The following is a 23,075-nucleotide window of genomic DNA, read 5'->3' as shown; positions in this document are numbered from 1 at the left end:
TCAGAAGAGCAATTATGATTCATTGATACAAGCATGTATGAGGAGCTCAGTCATAAATCCTAGCTGTAGTCAATGGTAGCGAGCCTAAATTTACTGCTTGACTTCTGGGTTATCAGGGTGAATAATCTGAGGGCCTGAGTTCATGGCAGTCATCTCAACTGGACCATCTTGATGTGATGGAGAACTGAATGTAGATTTAAGACGTGCAATTTTTTTGTATTCAGTGTTTTCCACAAGGTAAGGATGGGGAGTATTTTATGGGTTCAAACTGCAGATCTGTGAATACAAGAGCTGTGGGACAGGGAAACTTTCGGAAAACAAAAATTGGAGGTGCAATCTTACACATGTGAGATGTGCCATCTTCAGAAGTAACGCAAAAAGATGCAGAGATGTTTTTGAGACCTGGATGGAATGTGAACATTTTTTTCTTCTGTTAAAATGTCCAATGTTAAACAGGAAACAAAAGAGAGGATTCGCATTACAATAAGGCATATTGTGCCTGTGCCAAGGTAGGATCAAACGAAGCAGTATATTATCTTGGAAAGCTTTAGGTCTGGCAGTTGAATAAAATGGATATTCTTCAAATCATTTCTTGGGAAAAAAAATTAAAAATGCAGAATTTGAGCTTTATGTCGTATGTGACCCAAGAATCTAGGTCTTTTACTTCTTATTTTAGTTTAAGTACTGTTACATGACTGCTTTCTGAAGGATTTAATTGCTCTGAGGATTGATGCTTATACAGCATTCTTCATCTCTTAAAATCACCACAAGTCCTAGTTTAGCAGCGTTACCCTTTGATGGGAATATTTCCTGTGTAGAGTGGGTTAGGACTTTGCTCGTTCCCTTGTCAACACATATGAATCCTGGCCAAAATAAATGTCCTGTCATGTTGACAGGGACTGCTAAAAAAATCTTAGCCTTATTAAGGGGATTGCAAATGAAGGGCTTTTCCAGCTCCAGCAATGTTGGTTTGTTGGGTTTTGGTTTTGGTTGGTTTTTTTTTTTCCAGACTGGAATATTTTGGAGCAAAATGTGGAGATGATGACAACAGTTACTGGCTGCTGCTGCCTGTATTATGTCTATTTTGTGGGTAAGTAACAGCTCCAAAGCTCTGCTTTGCAACTGAGAGGGTAAGTGTTGTCTTCTGTGTTGGTGGACGGTTCAGAGAATAGAGCCAGAAATGTGTTTGTAATTTCCATGAAAAATAAGCTGAAGGTTTCTGAGGGCTCACAGAGTTAATAATAAGAACACAGGACAAAAGAAAAAGTGTTTTCACTTTTCAAGGCCTTCATTTTCAGTGCCACATTTTTCACAAAGTGCTTGATTTTACTCCAGCGAGGGATTTTTGGTGTTGACTATAGACTTCAGTGGAGCTCAGAGCACACTACAAAAGCTGACAATGTAGTGGCAAACAGAAAAGCAGGAATTGACATGGATTTCTTGCACTATTACTAAGTATTTTTAAAGTGAAAAAAAATATTTTGCTTAGGTTTACTCTAAATATTTATTGCTTCTCTGTTCTGCTTTGGTTAACAAATGGTTCCACTTGCAGATCAGCCTGAAATGGATGAAATAAATGTGAGCATAAAATTTTATAAATTAGTATTTTTAAAAGATTCCACACTACTTCTCAGTAAAGTTTGAATACATTATTTATTTTATTTTGTAAGACAGAGGTTATTTGTTATTTTCTGTGAATTTATTTTCTGTTGAGTGGATTCAGATAGTTCTAGCTCAAACTGTCATTGAAATAAAGATTCTCTCATTACAATATCCATATTCTCAATATAATAATCCATGAAGCAAATGAAGAACAAACAAAATTGGAGAAACACAAAGAATTCTTTCTCTGGATATCAAGCTTTACAGAAAAGGTCCCTTTTTTTCCCCATGAAAAAAAGATGCATTTGCACTTACATAGAAGTAACTGTTTGATTCATGGAAATATATCTTGACATCATTTTGATATTGTCAGGGTGCAATGACAGAGATTTTGTAATATTTCTGAATCAGTGACTGTACAGACCAGCACTTTGTGCTGATTAATTGTATTAGACAATGATGTGAACAGGGGCAAGAAGATGGGTGCCAGGGAAAACACAAGATAGCAATGAGAAATACAGAAATAGTAAATACCTAAGGATGCACTGATGCACCTAAAATCATGTAGATGCCAATATAGTTAATAACACTGAAGCCAATTTGAATGAGAAAGCATCAAAGAAGATAGCGTGACTTTATGTATAATAATTTGTGTAGGTGAGAAAATCAAGATATTTTCTTGGTTTACAGAAGCTGAATGCAAAACCTCTCCCTGTAAAAGTGATACGAAGATCATAAAGGAAGGACAAAATTTGTCTAGATTCAAACTTTCAAAGGATATAAAATACAAAATAACTCAAATATAAAATAAAATATACTGTAGAGATTTCTTCCAGTACAATTGTTTTTTGTCTAGGAACTGACTCCAAAACCCTCTCAAAGTCAAGTTAATTGCAGAGCAGGGCCTGAAATTTTCTGTGTGGACAGTGGGCTGCTGCAAATAGGGAAATTAAGTGTTTTACTGCTGCTCATTGTCAATATGCTTAAAGGTTTTGAACATCTTAGGCCAAATTCTGTCTTCAGACAATGATGTACTAAATCCGATTTTTACTTTGAAGATTTATTTCAGTGTTACTAAAGATATAATGTCATCTGTTACTTTATTTGTTTATTTTACTTACATAAGCACTTATACTTACCCACATATATTCACAGGTGACTTAGCAGGGATGGCTCAGGGAATCTGTTTATGCAGAATTTATGAATTCTGGGTAGAGGTCTAAAACTGTACCTTAATCGAATGCTTTGACATACACTGAGTCCCTTGTAACCTCCCATCGGCATAATTTTGTCTAGAAAAAATAGAAAGCAGTTAAAGCCTGATGACCGCTGAGGCACGAGGACCACCATCAGACCTGAGCCAAAGCCAGCGTTTTGGGACAAAATCACAGTCAAACACGTAAGTCCCCTGCTGAGACTGATCTGGGAGTTGTTTTTAAATGGGCCTTGAAGTTATAAAAGGGAAGATCCCTGTGTGAGGCATTTAAAAAAAAAGCTTTAGATGAGAGAAGAAAAAAAGGAGGGATTTTTAATAAAAGATAGCTCCTGTTCAGCTGTGAGACCAGAAAAAGAAGAGGAAAACTCACAGGTCAGATGAGATAGCAGATCCTTGCTTAGTGGAAGGGAAATGGGGAACAGGAAGGACTGTTAGGGTCAAGGTCTATGTGTAAAAGTAATGGGGAAAATTAAAAAAAAGAAATATCTACAGGGTTTTATTATTAAATCCAGATGGATGTCTTCGTTACCCCAGCCAAAGCAAAGAATGACTAACGAGCATTTAAAGCCAGATGTCTGCCTCTTTTGAAGTGCTGTGGGTCCATCTGCAGCCAGTCATTTTAGAGGACTTACTTTACTTTGAAAAAATGTGCTTTAAACATCCATCTTAAAGAAAGATATGAATGTAAAAAGGGTTCCTGGGTCTGGGTCCTAGGAAAGATGCTTTTACAGAAAGCCCTGCAAGAGCCCATGTTGCATCCTGGTTTCCAAGGACAAGGGACCGACAACAAGTGCCCAGCAAGGAAACCTGGTTCAGAGCAAAAGGGAGTTGCTCACCCACCTCATTTTGATATAGAGAAGCTTGGAAACATTCATATTTGGTGGGGGGAGACCCAAACGCTGCAGCTTGGTGACTGTTGATCTGGCTGATTCCTAGCAGTGCAATTTGATGTCCAAAATTGGCAGGAAGATTTCTTTTGGGAAGGACAAGAGGGGAAATGGTCTCACAAGCTTCCTGCTAATATTTTGTCCATTATTGTTATTATCACCATTGTTGGCATTATTAAACAGAGCTTTAAACTACATAGACTCTCATAACGATAAACGACACTTTTGGTATATTACCTGTTTAATGCTACAGTAATTGCTTGTGATTAGATATAACTAATAAAAAGACTTCTTGCCAACATGATCTTTTTAATTAAGCATTTCGCAGCTTCCAGTAAAAGTAAAATATGTTCTGAGTTAGTGTTATATTAGCTTGGAACACCAGCCCTAATGATGTGTTTTTTCCTACTTTTCTCAAAAGTTATGTATTCCTTTTGTTCCTCAGAAGAACTAAAGGCTACTGATGTCACTTTCCCAGAATAATTGTACTGACTCCCTTTTATTATAAATATGATCATTCAGATTTTGATGCTTTGCTTGTTCCCCTTCCCGTTCCTTCTAAGGGTGTTCCCAAAGGAGCTTAGGATTCAACCAAGTGACTCCCCCCGGTTTGATGAGCAGTAGTGTCAGACTTGCTGTTCTTCCAAACTGTTCAGGAGATGAGTTGGAAGAGTTTTGAGAAGTCCAGTGTTTTTCCACTTCTGAATTACATTCTACAACTACTAACATACACGTTCGATATTAAATGGATTAAGACACACCACACCAGGGCTCCGACTGGATTATTGACTTGTTTAGAGGTTAAGGACATAGACAGAAAGCCCAGCGTTCCTGCCCAGCCTCCACCGTTCTGTGATACACGTCAGCTTTTACAGGAACTGTCAGTTTCCTTATCAAAAAACCCCAAGTTTCTTGTGTCTATCCTGTTCACCCCAAATCAGATCTTTATCAAATATTAATACCTACTTTGATAAGGTTGTATTTACTAACTTTCCTGACATCTAGGGGGAGAATTTTCAAGAGATGTGGTTCCCACTTCTGCTTCATTTCAGCACGGATGGTTTTTATTCCCTCAGTCTGTCTTTGCTCTCCCTGCTGACGGCTTTTAGGGCCTAAACAACCAACAACTTTGTGTACTGCCCATTTGGAGCCTCCTTTCTACAGCACAACCCACCTTAATCCAGAGATGTGATCCTGCTTCCAGCAAAACCAGCTCTAAACAACATAGCCCAGCCTGTGTCTCTGAGAATCTATTAATTCCTTGTATGTATTAGTATGTCCCAGAGCTGGCATGGGGAATTATGATCTTTTATTTTTTAAGGAAAAGGGTTAAGGACAGCAGCCTACCAAGAACCAGCCATAGACTGAAAATGCTCAAGAAGATGTCAGCAGCAGGAGATGCTCCCTAGCTACCTCGTTACAGGACCTGGTCTAATCAGCCACCAGAACTAATCTTTCACTTGGGTGCTTGATTAAAAGCACAGGTGTCCAGTACTTGCAAAGGAACCACAGGTTGAGTTTAAGCCCTTTCTTATATTTGATTTTGCTGACTTTTCCCAGCTAAGACAAAAGAAACAAGCGTATCTTTCCCCATCTGTAGTGGCAGAAAGAGAACACTTCAAGTACACACATATCTTCTAAAAACTGCTTTTTTTATTTTTTATTTTTTTTCATAGCTCCGAGGCCGCAGCTTTCAGTTCCTCAAATGACTTATTTCAAAGTTATGTTGACACAGAAAGCTGAGCAGATATTGTTTGCAGAAGGGAAAGAACAACCTTAATAGAAATGCTTGATTTTTCCAGGGTCACTTTATACACTTTTACAGTAGGGTTTCAGCTTCCTGCTGGCCAGCAGAGACTCCTTCAGGGAGCTATTTGGGATATTTGCAGATTATATGAGACAAAAGAGGCAAAATATGTAATAGAAGAACTCTTGCAATTAGGCTATTTATTTTTTTTAGCTGTAGATTGGTAGTAAATATGAGTTTTCTGGGACTGCTCCTGGCAAACAAACTAAGTATAGAAATGCAAAGTTGTGGAATTTCCATTTCATTTCTTGCCTCATTAATTTCATTAACTTATAAATAGATGAATACATAAAATTAAAAAGTAATTTCCTTTTAATATTTTTAAATTACTCTCACCAAGTAGTCAAACCTTTTAATCTGTTCTTTTAAAGTCTCCATCTAATTGCCTTTACAGAGGCATAATTGAGCTTTTGTGAATCAGATATCAGTGTGATTGATTGTAAGAAAGCTAATCAGAGGGTGCCATTCGCAAGATAGATGCAATTGTTTCTAAAATTTTTGCTTGCTGTCTGTGGCATTTCACTAACTTGGCAGCATGTATGAAATGATGTGTGGGTGGGGCGTGTGAAAGGTGCGGATTTATGTGGGGAAATCAAATCTAGCCATGGAGGAAAGGCTATTTCTTCTTTTTTTTCTTATACAAGGACAAATTGCATGGGAATTATAGTGTTTCCCATTTAATAGAAGTAGCCTTCATTTTGATGTTTTTCACAACAGTGACAAATGGCAGCTAAAAAGAAAGGGGGAGAATGTAATCAATCTTTATACCTTTAAAAATAGTTGAAAACTAAGATGAAAACTAAACCATTCCAGGAAAAAAAATAAATAGTTTGAAACAAACAATTATCTGGAAGATAAGGAAGGTGCAGAAGATGATTTGGGGCTAAATACTAGGTCTTGGAGGAGGCAAAAACTGATGTTGTGTTTTTCTTGCCTGTTTGGGACTCCAGTTTCCATGGACACAGCACTGCAACATGTATGTCCAGAAAGGAGAGTATTTCCCCAACAGGCCACAGAGTGAGCCTGGGAGCAGCAAATGTGTAAGGGAGAAATTAGTAAGAAAAATTGAACTCTTCCGAGTATTCCCAGGCGTCGATGGCTGTTACGTAGCAACAGTGCCAAAGGCTGCAAGTGTAGTTCAGCCTAGAAAGCATCTAGCTATTTAACATTTATTTAACGTTAATATTTTAATTATGCATTAACATAATGTTAATATTTATTAATATTACTGGAAAAGGCATAAAAATAAAATTTCATCTGGTGATATTGGAGTGAGATTTCATAGATATTGGAATAGGCTAAAAAACACATAATGCAAATCTTTCTGCTGTATCCTCAGGAATCCATCCTAAAAGCTAATACCATAAAGAAAAGATTAAAATAGGGAGCATCGAACATTTCGCTAAACTCAGTGGAAATCCACTTGTGGGAGGATTAGGTCAGACACTGCTAGGTACACTTTTGATGATGGGAGATTTGGAAAAGAAAACTTGGCACTTCTCAAATTATGTGAGTTAAGAAACAAACTGGTCAGAGTCAGAAGATGGTCACTTATTTATTCTGCTTTTCAAATGACCCTCATACAGTTGTGGGCCTCAGCTGGATTTGCAGGCTTTATGTTAAGGCATTCTTCATCGGGCTTGTTTTTGTGCCTGCAGAAAATGCCAACCAAATGTTTTCCCAGTGACAGCTGAGGGTAGAAATTCTGTTATTGCAATGCATGGTTATTGGAAAACAGACGTGTACAGATGCTGACACCTCTAGAGTTTTACAAAACTCACCGTTCTCCCTTTTTAAATCAAATATTGATTTGGCCTGGGTTCAATGTGTGCTTTAAACCAATGCACTGTAATGGAGAGTCATGGCAAAATTACTTAGGGGTAAGTTTTTTAGATTTAGCTGAACTGCACTGTTTTCATAATTTTAATGAAGACACTTAGGACCATATTTTTCATGTAATGTCTGGCAGGAATCCAATGTGATTCCCATTAATACCACCTGGTCAGAAATTAAAGGCCCTGGTGCTTGAAAACTGTGATTTCCTAGTAAAAAAATATTTTTTTCTTAAATGAAATTTTAAAACTCCAGATATATTATTTATGGATTTTTATTTATTATATAAAAATCAAATGTCATTCTTTAAACAGGTGGTAGAAGACGATAACACAAGTTTATTTTTAATTTTTACTGTAGGTGCAAAGGACAAGTTGGAACTGAAATTTTTCGATAGTTGCATGAAGAAGATAGAACAGTAAGTATACATTGATTTTAAGAAACTAGGTTTTGTAATATGGTGAACAGTTGTTTCCTTCGTATTTTTCACAGCCAAGCACATCCAGACAATTATTGATTATGTATAACTCACTTTTCATAAAAATCTCAAGATACACTTTTTAGCCATTTCCTAAGATCCTTTTATGATGGCAACCTGATCTACCTGTCTAACCAAGGCTGCAGCTTCCCCACCTGGAGTTTATAAGGTTTTGTCTTATATTTTTTTCTTGGATAGGGGATGAAGATCTAGTTGTACCACACCTGAGTTGCCTCCTTTGTTTCTGACTTTGCCTCTGAACTTGCCTACCAGACTTGAAAAAATCAGCAGTAGCATTTTCAGGAGAGCTAAGCCACTAACAGATACTTGTATTTATTGCCTTTATCATTGTTCCTTTGCAGATGGTGGGAACGTGACATGGTCTGGCACAGATTTGTCTTTCTGCTGTCCCAGTGCCCTGTGGAAGGCAAGTTCTCTTTATTTTCCCTTTGGGGAGTATGTGTGAGCTGCTCTTGTTTCGGCTCCTGGTATCTAGTTTTCTCTTTGAGGCATTGGTAACCTATCAATGTCTTTCCACCCTCACTAACTTCTAAATATAGAAGTTCTAAATATAGAAGGCCCAGCTTGGACCACTCTTTTTGTGATGTTCTCCAGCAGCTTTCTTTCCTGCATTTCAAGCATTACACTTGTCTAACACAGCCTTCATAAACTCATCATGCTCCATTGCTCTGACATGTCAACATACTGCTCCACCTCTTTTCTCTACTTTTCACTCTACTTTTCCCATGTTCTTGTACAGACTATTCAAAAGGAGACAAAATCTAGAGTTGCTGATGTTGGTGTTTCTTCTACTGGTCCTTTTCCCAGCACATCCTTCATAGGTTGATTCCCTCAAAGCACTGTTTTGTACCTGCCAGTCCCTGAACAGAGGGTAAGGTGGTCAGTAATGGTGGTCCAGATTTCAAGGGACCATTCCTTTGAAACAGAGTGGAAATGCCTTCAAAAATCTGGCTTGCTCCTGGAGAACTCAGGACCTCAGGTGGTGCCTGAGAAAATACAAGCGGAGAGACAATGCCCAAAGCAAAATCTAAAGGCTGGATGTTTCCCTTTCTGCTCCCTGATCTGCCACTTTGAGATAAGAAAAGCAGTGAGCAACATGCACTTGGAGAGCACAAGGTGACACTGGCAGCCAGAAAACATCTGCAAGTGAGACAAAAACTCAGTTTACTGGGAACATCTTTGTCAACACAACATCAAGACTCCCAAAATAAAGCTAGAGGTCAGTGAAGGTCAGGCAGAAAAAATAGTAAAATGCCAGCAAAACTGGGAAATGCTGTCAAGGCATCTGACAAGATCAGCAAATACCAGAATTGCCTCCCCAGTGAAGTTTTAATTAAGAAGTCTATTGTTTCCATTATTACTTAATGATTCCTCCAAAAGTAGAGCAAAAGTTTATTTTAGAGGTTAATTATTCCCAGATGTTTTAAAGGGATATGAGAGTATTTTCCTTTATCTCGTTTGGCAACTCGACCATTAAGGAGAGTGAAGCAAATTGTTGTGTAAGAGTTGGTAAAAACAGTTTAATTTGCAGAAGAAAGTATACCATGTCAGATGTCATGGTGCTGTTGCATGAAAACCAGTCTACTAGCAAATTAAATTAACTTTCTGTGCTGGGAGAAACTTGTCAATGACTTTTCCGCATTTGCTCCTGAATTCTAACAGAAACTCAGCGTGAGAAAATGGTGCAGTAGTTTTTGCATGCAGACAAGAAAATGCATTCATCAGGGCACAACACTCACCGCACTGCCTAGAAAGCTCGGTTCTGCTTCCTCATACTTGTGAATGCTCGTTATCCTGCGGGGTTTTGCCAGCCATCCAATAAGCCATGCATCAAACCTCAAGATTCAACACTAAAATCTCATTCTAATGGAAAAAAGAGGTATAAATTAATATTTTTCAACATGGTGAATAGTGGAATAGATTACTGCATGCGGGGAACACGTATTATTTAACATTAGGAAAAGAAAAAAGCTGGGCAGGTATTGTTACGCACAGGTCCCTATGTCAACTTAATTTTCTACCAACTTCATGTCTTCCAGAAGGACATTAATCAGTTAACTAACATCTGACGTGAAGTTTATTCTTTCTCATTCCTCTTCCAAACAATTAAGTGGCAACATTTATAAATGCCATAAAAGGCAGAATTTCCAAAAGCACCAAAACAAAAGTCAGTAGGGTTCCTGCTTCCCAGTCATGTAGACTCAGCTATTTAAGTATAATTAGTCACTTTATTTCTTTCTTAAGATATGTGCCATGACCTGTGCCACTCACACTGGCGCAGTTTATAGACGTCACCCAGGTTATGCGAGCCTAGAACATACTGAATATTTCTCTGAGATAATAAAGATGCTTCCATAATACTTTTACTAAAAGGCAGTCACAGCACTACAGAAAATGTAGCAGCCCCAGTCTTTTGAAAATACAATATTATAACCTACTGCACAAGTAAAGATATTTTGAATGCTGCAGATAGTGTTAACACTGAATGGGTAGCAGAGAAAGAGCCTGAAAAGCACGATATTTTAATTCCTGGGATTTCCTCTAAAGAAAGCATTCTGAGCGGGTACCTGTGCAGGTTTTTTTTTCATGCATATTCTCAGTGGTGTATCCAAAAGGCTTTAATATTTCTCAGACTAATACTTTTCCTAGACAGTCTCTAGTAGTCTTCCCTACTCCAGCCTCAGTGCCAATGGGGTTTGGATGTTTCAGCGAGGGTGCTCAAGTGTGAGGAGCAATTGATGTGCTGGCCGGGTGACCTTGCAGTATATATTATTTTTATATCTTTGATTTACATCTACCGCTCCCCTCTCTATTCAATTCTCAGGTCATCTTCTGAAGCATGCATCGGTATCACATCTTATTTTTATTTATTATTAGCCCCACTTTCTACATATTATTGTTACTCTGAGCAGTATTCATTTTCCCACTCAGCTTCTGTCTCCCTTATTTTCTGTGATAATGTGGCCATATTTATCAGTAGAAGTGGTTACCTGAGAATATGAGAAATGTATTAACTCTCTTTTACTGTAGTTTTAAAAGGATATTCTTGATGTTTCATTGACATTTTAACCAGGTACTCTTAGGTATTGCGGCTTATTTATCTTTTCTTTTTTAAGTACACAGAGAGGACAGGGAAACTCTTTTAAAGCCTTGGTCTCTCAGTAACTTCAATCCTTTAACCTTTCTCTTTCTTGCAGTTTTTGAATGGGTTTGAACCAACGACCTGGTGGTGAGAGATCATTTTCCATCAGGAACATTTGTCTTTCTGATATTGCCTTTACGGCTTTGCTCTACATGGCATTTTCTTTTGCTCAGGCCCATCTGTGTATGTGTGAAGGTTAACCGTAGGAATCACTCACTGGCTTCTTTCCTCTTGTTAGTGTGAACTACTGGTATCCAACAATGATTTTTGACACAGCAGTGTCTTCATTCGTTCATTTACTGGCATCGAGGAAATTGATCTCCTTGGGAGAAGACGATGGCATCTGACCTGCTAGAAAAGCGGAGATTTAATGTTCTGGGACGGGAATGAGAGCAGAGAGCCTGGGAGCTGCGCACAATTTGGTGCACCCCTTGCAATGACCTGTCAAAACCAATCATATCTTTCCTAAACCAGTAAAATTGTCAGTATTGATAACGGAGTGAAAATGGTTCCTGGGTGAAAAATAGAGGCAACTCGTACTTAAAGCATAGTCCACAGAAGCTGAAAGAAAATGGCTTCTAATTTTTTTCTGTCGTAAGTGATTCTCTTTTGGGGGCTTTATATATCATAAAAGAACTGGAAAAGAGGAGGCCTCCTGAGGAAATACTGAAGCAATATAATAATTATTTTTTAAAGTCTTTCCCCGATACGGACCAATGCTTTTGTAGTAAAAATGTATTATACCAAGTATCTTGCTGAAAAAAAAAAACCAAAACATTTAAGCTCTGTTTTAAATTAATTCTACAGGATTTTTTTTTCCCAATGAATGGATTTATTTTCTTTCTGGTTAAATCCTGAATTACTAGAAGCAATAGAACTAGTAATAAAAGAAACACTTTTGTAGGTGAGCCTGAAAATCCCAATAATTTAGTTTACTCAGGCACTCACATTTGGTTTATTATTTGCAATCTAACAATCTTCATGCTCAATCTAAAACATTTAATTTTCTCTCTAATGCATATCTCCATGAAAATGAACAGCTCGGAAGACTTAGCTACAGACAGGACAGAGTACAATTAGTCCTCAGAAGTGTTTTTTTAAAAGCTCAGTGTATCAGCCTTTTAAAATATTACTAAGGTTTCACTTGAAAAGAAAATTATGTCAATGGGCATTAATAAATTTGGAGGCTTCAGATTGTTAACGAGATTAGTGGTGTTCTTAGGAACTACTGCGTCTATCAAAAAGCTCATCTGCCCTGGCAATAGCAGAAAACAGGAACTGTTTTCAGGTAAGGACGTTGCAGTGTCCCAGGTTGTCTTCTATAGAAAATCTGGTTGGTATCATGACATTGAGATGTGTCTCGCAAGATGTTTTATTTCACAAACGATGGTATTGGATGGAAAAGAGAGAAAAGTGAAATATGTCTGTGTTTCATTATACTGTACATTGCACAACAGCAGGTTTTCTGCTTCCATCCACTTTTCTTGTGTTTGTGCTTTGCTTAACCAAATCGGGCAGTGATAAACATTTTTATAAAAGTTCCTTGTGTTTTTATGATTTTAGTGTTCTAAGTAAGTTTGGGGGACCAAAGAAATCAATGATTTCTGCCTTATTTGCCCTTTTTTTTCTTCTTTTTTTTTCCCTTTTCTTCTGATGTAGGCAGTTCATTCCCAACTGTTTATAATGATAAATTATGTAAACCTTTTTTTTTAAAAAAAAAAAAAGAGAGATAATGACAGTGACCAAGCAACAAACTAAAACACTCTAAGGAATAACGATTTAAAGCTACCCAGACTTTTTCTGTAGGGCTATACACTGTGTGTGATGTTGAAACAATTGGTTGTGATCGTTGTTGCCAAGTGGTTGAATATGGGCTTATTTATATTATTAGACATCTCCTATATAATGGCATTGCTGTCGAGGGTGATGCAAACGTAGACCCTGTTTCAGAGTGTGCAGTCCCAGCACATGGAGCCCAGCTACAAATAGCTGATTTTTCACCTACATAATTTCCTATTTTGTCTTGTCACCAGAACTCTGATGTCAAAGCCCTTTGGTACCAAAGCCCTCTGCAAGACATCCTTGTGTCTACAAAATATAGTTTAGGTAAGAAAGCACACTGTTTCATTGCGGTGATGTTACCTAATCAGTCCCTAAAGAGAATTATTCACAGTCAAAACTCAAAACACACTTTTAGAAAGTTGTTGTGTTACAGACTTTAAGGAATCAACAAGAAGAGTGCTTTTTTGCATGTTTTCAGTATGTCATCTTCCACTTCAAACATTTGTTAAAGTTTTCTAGAAATAACTTACTGAAAAAAAAAAGAACAAGCACTGGAAAAGTTATTAAAAAAAAGATAATGTGTATATGCAAGAGAGAAGAAACCAAGTAAGACAGAAGAAAGAAAGAAAGAAAGAAAGAAAGAAAGAAAGAAAGAAAGAAAGAAAGAAAGAAAGAAAGAAAGAAAGAAAGAAAGAAAGGTAAAAAACAAAAGAAAGGAAAGGAAAGGAAAGAAAGAAAAAAGCAAACACATACGGTATTTGATAGTTGTAATTGCTATGCTTTGCATAAAGGCTTTGTTTTTTGATTAGAGACTTGAAGATAGTTACTACTGAAAACTGTATTTAAAAATCATTCTTTTCCTCCTTTTTCTTTCTTCATTATGTAAAACATGTACTCCAGGGCTCTTGAAATGTTTTGTTCTTTTCATTAAATTGCTCCATTTCTATTTTAATGCCCTTGTACTCTGGATATTCTCTCAAAATGCCTGCCTATCTGCTAAGAACAAATGTTCTTTCAGAACCTGTTTCCCATTTCCTTTTTAAAATTCCTTTTCTAAATGAAAATGCAGTTTTGTTTGTCTGCTTGTTTCTTTTCAACACCTGCCTAGTTTTGTTTCTTAAGCAGATTTCTTACACCGGTGCAGTGCGCATTAGTCACATGCACGCTCACTTTACTCACACCAATACTGGCCCAAGGCAAGGGCAGTATGCAATTACTAGCCAATTGTAGTTGCAAAGTTGAATAATCATGGGGTTTGTTTAATAAATATTTTGTATGTCCTTGCCTAAAGATTTCCTTTAATCTTTAGCATTTTAGGAACTGAAAACCTGAGCATTTACAAGAATGATTCTAAGGTGAACTTCAGTCCTGTTGGCATTTTGGAATGCCAGATTGCTTCGTCAGGCTGCCACGCGGGTACAAGTGCCCGTGTCAATTTAGCAAATGTCTCCCATGATTGGGGTGAGAAAAGCAAGCCAGAGGACCAGCTCAGACCACTGAAACTTGTGCCTTTCTGCTCCTTTCTGCTCCCCAAAGTGTGCTGAGCAAATGGCTATTTAGTTAGACAAGTTCTTTTGATATAGGCTTATAGGTCTTCACTTAAGGAAACATTTTTATTGAGGAAGAAAAGCCTCATGATGGTACTTGTTTTTACTGTGGGTTTCAGCATTGCAAGAGTTATGGACATCATCTAACCAGCACTAATGTGCAGAGGCAGTATCAGGCTGATATACTGAGCATCATTACTTACTGTGGACTTTTTAAGAAGTTAGAAATTGAAGGCTGAAATCTCAAGACAGTCCTCTCAGCAGCCCAAGGACTTGGGTTTAGAGTTATCTATAAATTTTGTTTATGTTTACCCTATAAGAACTTAGTGAACGCTGCAAAGAATCATTTACTTAAACATAAATGGGAATTAATTAGTCTATCATATAAAAGCAAAGGAAATTCTGAGCCAGAGATGCACTCATAGTCTCAGTAACACATCATCTCTTCGCTTGATGAGCCTAAAATCTTTTTTAAGGGTGGCTGCCAAATAATCTTGTTTCTTTTGTTTATTAGCTAATTTATGCAAACATCTCACTTGAAATGGGAAAACTTCCAGCTTTTTCTATGTTACCAATGACGGCCATTTTAGTGGCTGATTTCTTGTTGGAAAATATTCCTCTGAAAAGTACATTTTGCTGTTTATTGATTAATGATGGTTTTCACTGGAGCTGTTTTGAAAAGATTCAGTATCAGGTGCATTTCTAACCTCCCAGCCCCCTATTCAGCACATCAATCGGTGCACTCATCGGTTTGCCAGTCCTGCACTAAAAGAAATTAATGGGCTATCCTACTCCATTTCATGGCATCCGGCTGATGGAGTGCAGAAGTGGCTATAAACGCTGGCGTTCAGCGGGACTGCTGGCGTGAACAAGGTGTACAGCATTTGGCCCACATTTTGCATCATCGTTGACCGGGCAGAGTTAAAATTATCACAGCAGCCTGCCTTGAGTGAAGCAGAAAGGGTGGTGCAGGCTGGTGCAACCTCCTGGCTATTAAACTGGCCCATTCTCTCTTTTATTTTTTTCTTAACTTAATTCCATGCTATACTGAAATAAATGAGACTACTTACATTGTAGGAGGAAGGACTGGTTAATCTGGCCAATGTAGCATATTTAAATTATATGTACTCCGCAGTTTATGATCAAATATGATGTTCTTCTTGAAAGAAGCACTATCTGGCTGTAGTGATAATCACTAATGGGTCAACTGGGTATCAGAGCACTGTAAATGCAGATGATTACTATGTGGGGATGCTGTAGATTTTTTTTGTTGTTGTTGTTTTATGTTATTTAGATAGGGAGAAGAGTCAGGCAAATAAGGGAAAATTTTCTCTAACATATACCAATAAAAATGCATTTAATTATATTGTATAAATCTCATGCTACTTAATGTTTCCTTAAAGCTTCAGCACTTAGAATCGTGATCTTTATTAGAGAGATTCCCCTGAATGGGAAAAATGGCATTCTTCATAGATGGGAAGAAAATCTTGAAAATTACACTTGAAGCTGAAAAAGCAGATGGAAAACACAAATGAAAGGAAATCTTTTGCTGTTGAAGCCTGGCTCATGGATTCAGAACACAAAGGTTAGTACTGCTGTTATATATTTCCCGTACCCCAGCGAGGCTCCTCAGGATCCTCATAGCCACGAGGAACAGAAGGACAGGCTGGAAACAAGCATTCTCTGAATGACAGCGATATTTTCAGGGATATTGGGTGCTCGCAGGGTGCTTAGTTGCAAGCCTAAGGATAGACATAAATACTTTTTTTCTGCCCTTTCAGATGAAGCAAATGCAGCAGATCGAAGAATTTTGCACTGCAGAAAGAGAGTGATGCAGCATTATGACTTATTTATAGTCCGCACCTTGTAAAAAAGAAAAACAGAGGGACAGGGATGAAATCACAGGCTGAGCGAGGTCGATGGAATAATGTCTTAGGGCGGGGCTTCCTGCCAAAACTCAGTAGCAGACAGATTTCCAAGATTTCCTGAGTTCTTGATTATCAATAGCTTTTGTTAATTCAGTAGGAATTACAGGTGGGCATTCAGTATTTTGAAATTCTCATGGCACAATCAGTACTTTGAAACTCCCTTGGTGTGTTTTCCTTCCTGTTCTATTTCTGTCTGTTTTTTATTCCTCTATTGATTTTAATGGACTTCAATTAAGGTCTCTTGTCTCTGAATCTTTAGAGCTTTATTTAGAACACAGACTACTACATCACTAGTCTCGTTTTTTTCCCCTCCAGACTGCTTAAAGCACTGTTTTTTACACTGGTCTATTATTTTAATTGGGCTAAATTTAGAAACGTTTAGATACCTTTCAAACCATCTGCAGTTTCACTGCTGTTTAATGACTCTGTCTTTATGGATATATTGCGATAATTGACAATTACATCTTATTGCGTGCCATCCAACTCTGATGTTCTAAAAGCTCAGAATTGGTTAAATCTGTATTTTAGTCACAAAGTAAATTCACAAACCATTCCATCATTAGCTACAGCAACTGGTAAGAGAGTTTTAGAGCGGGAGAACATTATTCTCTATTCATAAATTTAAATCACTTCTTCATCCTCATATTTCATGTTTACGGGTACGTAGCTTGCATTTTAAGTTTAGCAGCTCTGCCTACTGAAGTATGAACTGTGAGCTCCTCCCCTCATCTTTCCAACCACTGTAAATCTTCTGTACCCGCTGCCAATGAGACACAATAATAATTATGTACAAATAAATCCATGCAAACCCACTGCACGATTTCCTTCTCAGGGTATGATAAAGCAAGAGCAAACACAATCAGTGCCAGTAACCAAAAATCTTCAGAAGTGGAGATTTAAATTCAGATTTATGCTTTCACTAATTGGCCAGATTTTCAATGTCATTCTAATAAGTTATGTACATCTGAGGGCTGGAATTGCCCTTAGAGGCTCCAAGAGTAGCTCTCGGGGAGGAGAAATCAGTGAAGCAGAGTCTGACTATAGTCTGAGTTTAACTTACTTTGTACATATACACATAAATCTGGTAATAGGAAAAAGTCATATGCAGGCAATCCATAATCCATTCTTCTGAAAACTTTAACCCATGTACCATGGTTCAGTTCCCAGAAAGCTATGCTATCCTGGGAACTGCTTTGAAAGATGGAGAATAAAATGAAAGGACAAATTCTCCACTATCTGACAATTCCTCTCAAAGGACAGCTCTTTAGGAGAACAAAGAACAATTTTTGTCTGTTTTTTGCAGGCAAAAATTCTGCTCTGCCTTCTCTCAGAAAAAACAAAACAAAACAAACCTAACACAACCTTTAAGACTGTCATTAACAAAATTGCCTGGTGACTCCTGCCACATCGTTCATCAGTGGTGCTTTTCATAAAAATGACGGTGAGAACCCCAGTGTCTATAACCAAATTTCTGCATAATAATTAAAATCTACTCTCTGACATGCATATCCAGTTAAAACTGGATGTCCTGTTCTTCAGTATATCCCAAATGACTGAAGTGGTTCGACATACACAGACAATTTCTCTTCTATCAGAGAAGTGAATTTCCTCTTGGCAAACTTCCTACCCCAAATAAATTTTCATTGTGTGCTCCTCAGTTTGGAAACTTACCCAGCAAAACCCATGCTGCAGTGCAATGTCAACCTGTGATTAAACATCAGCTTTCTTAATCCGTCCTTATCTAAAGGCTGGGGAAAATTTTAACCTGAGACTCAGGTATGCTATAAAGGACCTGAAAGCAAAATTTTCTAGTCCGAGGCAATGTCCCCCATTTCTTAGCCAGTGCCACTCAGTGCTGGCACTTCCAGAGAGAGGGTGAGGAGTGAGATTGCCTTTGGCCCTGATCTTACATCCTTAATTGCGTTCACTCATCCCCTGCTCCTTGTTAAGTGAAGCATGCCTGGCTGAAGCCAGCTCCACACCAGCAACCCAAGGGACACAGCAGACCTGCTCAGACACCAGTGCCAGCTCGTGCACCTTTTGGAGAGGTTGTTTGCTTTTTGGAAGTTCACTGTAGTGGCTCCCTTTGACAAAAGCAACAGCTTTTTGAGTCAGCCTGCCTCAGCACCACCTATTCCCTTCCAGCAAGGCAAAGGTAGCTTTAAACAACGCAGCCTTTTAGCAGCATAATGTATTTTCAGGACCAATACCCCACATCTTTATTCATGATGTGAATGATGATCCAAGTAGTAATAATGAAGCAGGGTCATAAATGTTTTCCATTGTGAACTAGTATTAATCTAATTTCCTACAGGATGTTTATCTAAGTCAGAAAAAAGCAAGCAGTTCAAAATGCTTTGGCAAGTCTCTGATGAAAAGAAGCCTGGGAAGTGCTAAGGATGGCTGGGGAATGCTAAATTGCATTCACTCCACTCCGCTGAGAAGGCTGAGCTGATCCTGGCAGGGATTTGCTAGGATCTATCCAGTGCAAATTGGCTTCTTATTTTTAAATCATCAACATTTAAAAAAAAATAATAAAAATCCAGCAACAAGCATTCAGGACTCTGATCCATGAATAACGACAATTTTACCATACTGCAAATTTTGCATAAATATTGCAAGTTCTGTGGGGCTTTTTAAAATTAAATGATAAAATGTAGCATTAATGGAGGTACTTTGCAGCTTTGTATGTCCAGCAAAGCTCTGTGTTTATTTTTAACCTCAAACCATTCCCAAGGTACCAAAAGGCAGGGGTTACCCACTCTCCCATTAACTTACTTCTAAGCTGCCAGCAAAGCAGGTTTTTATGCAGCCCTGTTTCTGTTTGCATGCAGTTTCCCTGCCTTACCAGTATAAAACACAAACACTGCTGGCACAGGCTGGCAGTAAAGGTTTGGACACTTTTGGAGATGGGGTTGTCCAGCATCTGACTAGTGCCACTTCCCTACAGGTAGACTTGAGTCTTCCCAAGAGAAAGACAAATCCGTACCCCTCTCATTTCTACTCCTAGCAATTTTTTTGGCTATCTTCCCTGCTGAGATTGCTTACCTTCTTGGATGTGATCCAATGCTAATGAAGTTATTTCAAGTTTTTAATAGCAATGGTAGAGCAGACCCCTGCCAGAGCTTGCCTCCCTGATGCTACACACATGTCGATGGGATCTAGGCTCAGTTGGCTGTCCCGGCTCCTGGCTGTAGCCCTGGCAGATGTGCTTTAGATGCCTTTGTTGCACCTCTCTTCCCATGAGCCATTCCCCAAGGACAGGCTCACAGGAAGGATGCTTTGCTGTCTGAGAGCAGGACTTTGTGTTTGGTGCAGCCTGAGGTGGTCCTGGTGCTGGCACACCTGTAGGGACAGCCCGTCTGCACCTGCCCGGGCACAGGGCCCCCCAGCAAAGCCCTTGGCTCCGTTCTTTGCAGGTAAAAGCAGAGGTGACCCCTGCCCAGTAAGCAGAGCCAGACTTTGCTGTTCCAGCATAGGTGTGGCTGGAGAGCCTCTAGGAACTGGAGCTTCTGTCTGAGAAGCAGTTCCCTAAATCATGGCATGGGAATGTCTTACATGATGTGTAAAATGGCTTGGGTGAATTAGCATATCTGACAGGCAAGGAATTTAACTAGCATTCAACCTCATACTTAATGAATAGTCCATACGTCCAGAGAAGCAGGTAATTTATAGTCTAACATTTTCTTTTGATCTGTCATTTGCTCTTTCTCTTTAGAATTAAATCATTTCAAAATGCACAAGGGAAGAAGGCAAAGGGAAGAAGTCTTTTTATTTTTAATTAGAATGTGCTAAATGGTAATAAAGTAATGTGAATACAGTGGAGACCTCTTAAATCCATAACAGTAAATCTGTTGCTGCAACAGGTCTATCCTTTTATCTGGTGTTCATTTAAGAAAGTTTCACCTGAAGTGTTACAGTGACACAAACCGATGCTAATAGAGTAATATAGTTAAAGAATTCAATAAAGCATCCGCTGTAGTTTGTGATATGTCCTGTAATTTTATTGACAGAGGTTTGGTTTTGTCCTAAGACATATAAAATGCTTGTTTAAATGGTTTGATTGTGTAGTACTTTTTAAAAGTATGCACTCAACTGATTTCTTGTACTGTGCAGCTTGTCAGTGATTAGCCAAGGTGGTTTTTAAAATACAGATGATGGGATAGGCTCTTAAAAATTAGAATTTCACTCACTCGGGAAGGAATTCTAATGTGTGTGGCAGAAGCAGTAATTTGAAAATTATACCCTTTGTATGCAAGTGTTAAGGTATTAGGTAAAACAATCTAATTTAGGTATTAGGTAAAACAACAAAGGATGGTTTAAAGCCACGTATGTAGAAGAGGAAAGAGATAATTTCTGAAATACAAATGCAACCAAAAAGTTATTGTTTTCTTCTTTATTAGTTAAGGAAAATACCCAAGAGTGTAGATACATTTCCATGAAGATTTTTGTTTGGTTTTTTTTTTCCCCCTCTATGTATAGATGGCTTGCTTCTACTTGATTACAAGTGAATTTTGGATATGACCATAAGCTTCTTTCACCTGAAAGCAATTATGCCCACTTTGTGTGTGCAACAGCCTATTCACCAACCCTCTCTGGTTTTGAGAAGCTGAAGGCGGCCCCGGTGATGTACCATTTACTCCTTTGATATGTGTGGTGTTTGGACATGGTGCAGATTCATATGGGAAGAATGCTTTATTTCCAGGTGAGCAGAAGGCTTAGTTTTGGAAGCATGACTAATTTTTGTTAGGTAGGATGGCTGCTTGAATGGGTTTGAAACGGGGCTATTTTCCTAAAACAACTATCTTCTCTGCTTCTTTTCCAAGCACTTGATCCCGGGCCAGGGACTCCAGCAGCTCTCCTTCTGCCCAGGCTCGACACCACATAATGCCACGGGGTGTGTTAACCATTCCTGTTCCCCATTTCTCTCACTTTTAGAGCAGGTATGTGTTCCTCTTGACAGAAGGAGAATTTAGGACTTCATGTTTCAGCATGCTTTGTGAAAAGGAAAGTAAATGATTTCTTGGAGGGATTATTGGTCCTTGAGGACAGGGCTTTGAGGTGCTTATAGGATGCGTGTGTGGACACATTGTGGAGCTCTTCTACTCAGTGTCTCGATTTATTTCCTGTTAGTGCACTTTGTTCTTTTATTTTTAACTGCAATATTTTAAGAGACATTGCTACTTTTGCTTTGGTAGAAATAAGCGTGATTGCACACATCGTAAGGTTTTGTACCACCAGCTCTTTGCTTTAATCTTAAATGACAGCTACATCTGTTGGAAGTTTGTTCCTATGTCCTGTTTTTTTGTAAACTTGACAGGTTGAAGGAGTCCTTTTAATGACAGCCTTGGTAGCTGCAGATAGTTTTTGAGATGCTCTTCTCAGGCTGTGAGCTGCTCAGGACTGGTTTTGCTCTCCAGTAGAAGTTCCAAATGACTCCAGTGCTTTTTTACCAACAGCCCCTGGGGGGAAAGGCAGAAGTAGCCTCTTATTTAACTTACCCTATTTGTTCTTTTGGATTCTGCAGGCTGGGGTTTGTATTTTGTCTTACCAGCATTAAACTCTGTGGACACACATATGGGTTTAGGTGGTGGATTATGGCCAAGGCCTGTCACAAGTCATAGGAGCTGTTTCAGTCAACATCGCTCCATTTTCCTTTTTCTGGAGCCAGGTTTTATTTCACTGTTGTAATTTGATGTCAGATTTTCATTAATTCTCCACTGATGCTCACAGCACCATGGGCCATGGTACCAGGGATGTTACAGACGCTGTAGTTAAAGGTCACCGATATGATTAATTCTGTACCTTCCTTTGTAAGGAAGTGGCATTGTTGTTAAGGTTAGAAAGCATAAAATGGTGCGAAGTTTTTGTGCTTTGAAGTCCTTGAGCATTACAGTGATGGGTAAAACACGCCAGAAATAGAAAACCAGAAAATAGAAATAAACTGTTGGAAAGTGTGTTCTCCTTGCAAAACCAGACCGAAGGTGCTGGGTGCTAGTTGAGCCTTCTCTGATCAGGCAGTGCCAAAGGTACCCGGGATACAACCCCACCTCGGGAATGCACCTCCCCCACAGCCCCGTGGAAAGACAGAACAACAGACATTACTGGTCCGCTACCAAGGCCCACAAGCCTACGTGAGAAGCAATGCTTGCTGCACCTCCTTCGGTTCCCATAATTAAATAAACTAGTCATCATTTAGCTTCTTATGTGTTTTCTGCACCATGCGTCTCAATATTTATATCATGGCATTCTCACTTACTATTAGTTTAGTCAACTGGAGGCTGCAATAGAAGCTACTTGTCCAATTATTTTGAATTTTTCCAGGTTTATTCATGTTGACACGTTCATTTTCAGTATGACACTCTTGATAAAATAACCGAGACGTTGCCCAGTGTTTACATTAAGCAGCAGAGAAATCCAACATTACAAAATATGTGAGTGCAAACAGCGTAAATAAACTAAATGAAGAGTGCTGTAGCTAAAAAAAATAAATAAATAATATTATTTTCAATGAAATTATGTTTTAGCTTCAAAAATCACTTATACCTTCTTTTCTCTGGACTCTGGTGTGGCTCTTCTTTTTGCTGCAAAGACTGCCCAGAATCATTACAGACTTGCCTCCAAATACCTCAGTCCAAAGCGTTTCCCTCCCAGCTAGTGGTATTGATCTAACAAGTTTTTGTGAAGAAACTTCTGCCATCTTCAAGATGTTCTCCATGTACCCTCCCTGCTGTAGGTCGGCTTGGGAACTCCCGGTTCTCACCCTGCATACCAGGAGATGGCCACAAGACAGGATCTCAGGGTTCACCCCAAGTGCATACCCATAGCTCAG

General features: G+C 38.6%; 1 long non-coding RNA gene across 1 annotated transcript in view; it reads left to right on the top strand.

Moving 5' to 3' along the window:
* The window catches only part of LOC308068684, a 42,616-nt gene that overhangs the window by 9,841 nt on the left and 9,700 nt on the right, over nt 1-23,075 (top strand). Inside the window, exon 1 of the long non-coding RNA XR_013930061.1 lies at nt 1-23,075. This exon is cut by the window's left edge and continues 9,841 nt beyond it. This is a non-coding gene — a long non-coding RNA (uncharacterized lncRNA).

This window comes from Falco punctatus (assembly GCF_963210335.1).
Source record: "Falco punctatus genome assembly, chromosome: 8".
Lineage (NCBI taxonomy): Eukaryota > Metazoa > Chordata > Aves > Falconiformes > Falconidae > Falco > Falco punctatus.
Note: the sequence above shows the minus strand (reverse complement) of the source record. Positions and strands in the feature narration are given on the sequence as shown.